Source organism: Neomonachus schauinslandi, chromosome 2, assembly GCF_002201575.2.
Source record: "Neomonachus schauinslandi chromosome 2, ASM220157v2, whole genome shotgun sequence".
Classification (NCBI taxonomy): domain Eukaryota; kingdom Metazoa; phylum Chordata; class Mammalia; order Carnivora; family Phocidae; genus Neomonachus; species Neomonachus schauinslandi.
The window spans coordinates 194,022,927-194,029,011 of NC_058404.1; positions in this window are offsets into that span (position 1 = coordinate 194,022,927).

Sequence of the window (6,085 nt, forward strand, 5' to 3'; positions counted from 1 at the left end):
GCCCCCACCACATCCCTCCCTCCAGGCTCCACGTGCGTATCCACAGGCCCTGTTGAGAAGCCAGCAGAGGGCAGAAGGGCCAGTGGAGCTTTTTCAAACCTCATCAAGGTCTTCTTCTTCTCCTGGCCTGCTGGGCACCAGTCCTGGGTGGCTGAGCGGGAGAGCCCCTTATGTCTCGGGGTCAAGCTCTCAGGCCTCGGGCTCAAATTCTTCCTGGTGCCACCTTAGCTTTGAGCAAACTTGCCAGATCATCTCATCATCTCATACTTGATCCTATTAAAATGTACATCATACCTGACCAGCTGATGACTCAAAAAAAACATGGTCCTGAATAAACATTGTGCTTCTGGTTTATATGGGAGTGGGAGCTGGGGTGGGGTGGGAGCATGGTCCAGTTTGGAAATTGGACATCAGCTGTGGTGTGGAGAGCGTCAGCTGCCCCACAGAGACCAGAGCCAGGCCTGGTGGATGGGGATACCCTTGGAGAGGTATTTGTGGTGGATCTGGTGGTGGGATTGAGCTAAGGGGTGCTGGGCCTCAGTGGCCCTGGGCAGAACTGCTTCACCTATAGACCTTGAGGTGAACTCAGGGTCCTACCCACCCCCTCCCCATGTGGGCTTATGATCACCACCTAAACACAGTGCTGCTAGTTGGGATAGCTGCTTTGGACAAAGGGCTCAAGGTCTCTGGATTCCCAACTGAGGGTCTGGCACTCACATGTTTTCATTTTTTAAATTTTTTAAAAGATTCTTTATTTATTCATTTGGGAGAGAGAGACAGAGAGTGCACAAGCAGGGGGAGAGGCAGAGGGAGAGGGAGAATTAGACTCCCTGCTGAGCTGAGAGCCCGATGTGGGGCTCCATCCCAAGACCTGGAGATCATGACCTGAGCCGAAGGTAGATGCTTAACCATCTGAGCCACCCAGGCACCACTTCACATGTTTTTAGATGAAAAATTCCTACTGTATAGTGTCTTATGTTTCATGAATGGATTTTCCAGCCCATTTCCTTTGAATCTACTGGCTAGTAGTTCTGGTTCCATGAGTAGCCCCAAAGAGGGAGAAGCTGGTGTTGCAGGAGAGCTCAGCTGGAGAAGTTGAACCCAGGCATTCAATCAGGAGGTCTTTTTGATTCTCCAGGAGGGAAGGCATTAAAAGCTTCCTCCTGAAAAACCCCCTGGGAACAGAGCATGGATTTGGAACCAGACAGTTGATGAAGACCCAAAAGGAGTTGCTCTGCTGAAAATATGGAAAATTACCCCCACCCCCACAAAGACAGGGTCCTCTAAGAATGGAGTGCTTCCTGAGCAGTAGGCACCATGAAATGCTCACAGCCTAATTGATAATTTTTTTTTGCCAAGTTAAACAAAGACATTTACCATTTAAAGAAACTTATCTGTGGACATGGTAAGGGGTAGACAAGAAGTGTTGAGTGATTATAAAAACAACCAAAACAGTAAGAACAGTTAACCCTCATTGGAAACCTTGGCTGCAACATGTTCTGTGCATTTTTTGCAACTGCAGTTGTGCTTTTAAAATAAATGCAGCATATAGACTTTTAAGGTTTAAAAAAAAGTACACCAATTGCTTTCCAGTTGATTCCTTCTTTTTTAAAAAATATTTTATTTTTAAAAAGATTTTATTTATTTGAGAGAGAGAGAGTGAGTGCAAGAGAGCATGAGAGGGAGGAGGAGGAGGGGAGGGAGAAGCAGACTCCCCACTGAGCAGGGAGCCTGGGGGACTGGGGCTTGATCCTGGGACTCCAGGATCATGACCTGAGCCAAAGGCAGACGCTTCACCCACTGAGCCACCAGTTGCCCCAAGATTTTATTTTTTAAAGTTGTCTCTGCACCCAATATGGGGCTTGAACCTACAACCCCAAGATCAAGAGTCTCATGATCTAGGACTGAGCCAGCCAGGCCCCCTCCAGTTGATTTCTTCTGTTCACAATAACTGCAGAAAAGTTTCTTAAAATAATTATTTTATAAGATGTGTATTATTTATTTGATTTACACTAATTGTTCTCTGCAGTGCTGCCTAAGGGAAGGCCCTCCCCCGCGTGCTGGTCCTTGTGTTTGTGAGAGGCTAGTGTCCTGCTTTATGAGACAGTCTGGAGAAGGAAATGCAGAACACACTCGGAAAGACAACCACAGGATACACAGGGAAGAGAACTGGGGTCTCACCCTTCATAGGTGTAGGGCCAAAGGGAAGCCTCAAAAAGCTGGGAGGGGAATTATAAAAAGGGAGGTTTTTTTTAAGAGAAAAATCTTTGTGTGGAACTGCTGTCTGACATTCTCTCTTTCCTCTTTCATTCATTCATCCAAATATTCAGCCTATTTGTTGGGCTGCTACTCTGTGTGAGGGGTACAGAGGAAAAAGGCCCCACCCTGGTGGAGTTTACCATGTAGTGGGAGACAGGGATAGAAGTGCCAAAAGGAAAACAAAGTAAGTGTGGGTTAGCGCGGGGCAAGCAGGGGTATCATTTGAGAGGTCAGTCAAGGAAGGTCACTGGAATGTTAATTTTTTTAAGGGGGGAGAAGGAGAGAGAGACTCCTACATAGGAGCCCAACGTGGGGCTCTGGGGCTCCATCTCACCACTCTGAGATCTTGACCTGAGCAGAAATCAAGAGTCAGCTGCTTAACCGACTGAGCCCCCCAGGAGCCCCAAGGGGGTTAAATATTTATAAGAGTGCTTTTGGTGTGTGCTGATCACTAGGGCCGTGTCTTTGCCCAACTCCATCAGAAGGTCTCTCTATTCGGGCTAAGTCTCTGTCATGCCGTGTCCCTTGGTTTAATTCCCTCTCTGAGTCCGCCCTATTCTGAATGTGCTTCGAGGCGGAGAACAGGCCAAATAGGCCGGGAGCTCCCAGTGCCGGGCACTCTTGCCCATCCTCCCTTTTGAACAACCCCTGGCCCGCGGGAGGGTCCAGGAGGCGAATCCCCAGGACCCAGGAGCCCTGGGGAATTGGTGCCCCAGTTCCCAATCCCTAGCGCCGGGAGCTGCTGAAATGCTGAGAAGTTTCCGGAGGGGGCTGGGGCAGCTTCTCCTCGGCCAGGCAGCAGCCCTCCAAGCCTGCGCGGGCCAATCGCCGCTCTGGTAATCAGTGCTTTATTTAGCGCTTAATCTGTTTCCCTAAGTGCTTTCCTTGAATTATTTCATTCATTCCTCCTGGCAGCTCCATTACTATTATCCCACTTTGGGGATCGACCGTACGCTGTGGCTATTTCTGGCGGAGATGGGGTTCGAACCAGACTGTGTGGCTCCAAAGTACTCGCGCTGGCCAGATTTCTGTTCTGTTCCCCACCGCAGAGCTGCGGCTGCGAGGATCCCATTCACAGAGGAGAAGAATGAGGCCCCAGAAAGAGTATGCTCTGTCAGGGCCCAAACTAAATGTTTTACCTCCTTAGCTCATTTCATTTTCACCACTTTTCTGAGAGGCGGGATTTCCCCAACCAGTAGCAAGGAGGAAAGAGAACCAGAGAAGGGAGGGGTGGTGGGCCATGGGGGTGTGTGTGGAAATGGCAGCGTGGTGTGTTAAGGCTTTGGAGGAGGAGCAGGCTTGGCTCCCACTTCTCCCAACTTACAGGCCCTTGGTTGACTTTCCTATCCTCTGACCCTCAGTTTCCCCACAGGAAGGAAGTATCGAGATGTGGAGTTGGTGGCTGGCGCAGGGCGGGCTCTCAGAGGTGATGTGGGTCCATGGCAGAAGAGGAACCAGCCTACCTAGGCTCACACTGGTCTATCCCTCATCTGCAGGAGGGGGAGAATTTTCCCCAAACTCTGTACAGAGGATATCAGGGGATAGAGAGTAAAGTGCCCTTTCGTCTTAGGAGAACTGAGAAGGAAGGTTTCTTACTCCTGGCTCCTTTTACCATTGACCTTTTCTTTTTCTAACAGTGCGGTTCCTGGTGACACCATCGATCCTTCTGTGCTGGTGGCTGGGGCAGGCCCAGGGAGGCAGGGTGGAGGACTCAGTGACCCTTTTCTTTGGTAGGGTGATAGGGAAGGGAGTACATGGGCTACCCAAGGCAGGGGGGTTGCTGTGAGGTTACCCCTCTGCGATTTTCAGAGATTCTAGATTCTTTTCTCAGCACCTCATTGGCACGAGCCTCTCAGCTCCCGCCACCAACCCCCCCCAACACCCCCAGCAGCGCATGTGGGTGGGGAGGCAGCGCAAAGCAGGGTGTTCCAGGAAGGGAAACGGCATCTCCCGGGTCTGAGGATTTCTAGTGCGCTCCAGTGACCATATTTGCTCTCATGTAAGCCTCGGGAGAACCCCATGAAGTGGATGGGATTATCTCTCCTTTACAGACGAGGGAGCCAAGTTCAGGGGGGAGGTCAAGTGACTAGGGCAGGGTCACACAGCTTGCAAGCAGTGAGCAGGGCGCTTACCCAGGCGGCCTGTGGGACTTCAAAGCTTTCAGCTACTGCCGGCGACACCTCCGCGCCCCACTCCCTCCCTTGGGGTGGGGTCTGGGCGGTGGGAAGAGGCGGAGGAATCCCATGGGGACCGACAAAGGGGGTATTAAATCTCTGGGCAGTTTCCTATTAAGAAAACACCCGGCTCTGGCCCGCCTCCTCCCCGGGGCTGCTGCTCGGCCGCCTGAAGGCGAGGGCTGTATATTTGTAGTTTGATTCCGCCCGTCAAGCCTAATTTCTCCCTACAACTTAATGGACTCGGCTTGACATGCGTAATGATTCCTAATCACGAACATTATTTTCGCTAGCGCGGAGACATGTTCCAGTTGTTGTGACAGATCACGTTTCAGCCATAATGACGGAAAATTACCATTTCTAATTCTCCGGTTTTTGACACCTAAATCCACAGACCATATGTGGCAGCGGGAACTCTGGGCCCCACGGTTCTCCCTCCCCGCTGGGGCAAAGAGATCTTGTGGCTGGTGCTTCCACCCACCCGCTCAGCCGCGCCCAAAGGGGTGGAGCTGGAGGGGCCTTAGGGATGGATCCGTCTTTGCTGGCTCCTCAGTCTTCCGGGCCCCTCCCTCCGACATGAGGTCCCCCAGTACCAACGACAAAAACCGGAACTTGGCAGGGGCCTCAGAGACTGATGCATTTTAGGGATCCACTTTACAAATGGGGACACGGAGGAGAAGAGAGGGGAGTGCATCTTGTCCAAGATGTCAGGGCTGGTAATTGGAGGGTAAGTTTTTCTCAAGACCGTCTCTGGAGTTTGGAGCAGGGAGATTGTTGTGTCCCTCAGCCCGAGAAAGGGAGACCTGGCTTGTTCCTTTATTTGCAAGCCTCAAAACCAGTGAGGCAAATCTTTCTAGAGACCCTTGTGGTAAGCTTGATGCAGAGGGAGAAGTTGAGGCACAGAGAGGTTAAGTAATTTGTCCAAGAAGACCGGGCTGGTAGAGACGGAGTCGCGCCCAGAACCCGTGCTCTGGACCGCTTTCCAGGCTGATGCAATTCACCTTGACCCCTCACATTCATCGCTCATACCAGCCGGGTGCAGATTATTATTCCCACCTCGGGTTGTGAAGAAATTGAGGCCAGGAGGCAGAAAGCGGAAACCAAGATTCTCCTGTCCACGTCTCAGGTGTTGCTCACTTTAGAGGCCCGGTGGACACAGCGTACCCCGCTATCGGCCAGCATTCTCCAGTTTGCTTCAAGAGTAGCTTCCCTTGCGCTTCTCTCATCTCCCCCGTTTCAAGCGTGGGTCTGAGGGAGACCCTGAGGGTAAAGAAGTGAAGAGATACAGCCCCTCCTGCAGAGGTTCAACAGTAACCATAGCTCATCACACAGGCCTGAGGGGCCTGATATTGACCGACGCACGTCGTTCTAGGGAAGCACGAAGGTCCAAGGGACGAGAGGAGCGTCTGCTCAGAACGGACTAGCCAGGCCTTGGACATATGTCACAGAACCTCAGATCCATTCTGTAAGACGGGGGTGAAAATACCCACCTACGAAAACGAATGGGAGATTGGTAGAGGCCTCTTGTCCAGGCACTGGGAAGGTGCCAACCTTGGCTGGGGCTCCATTCCAGCAATCCTGAGAAGCCGCTGTGCCACTTCCGCGGGGGGGGGGGACTTTTTAGAGGCCCGGTGGACACAGCGTACCCCGCT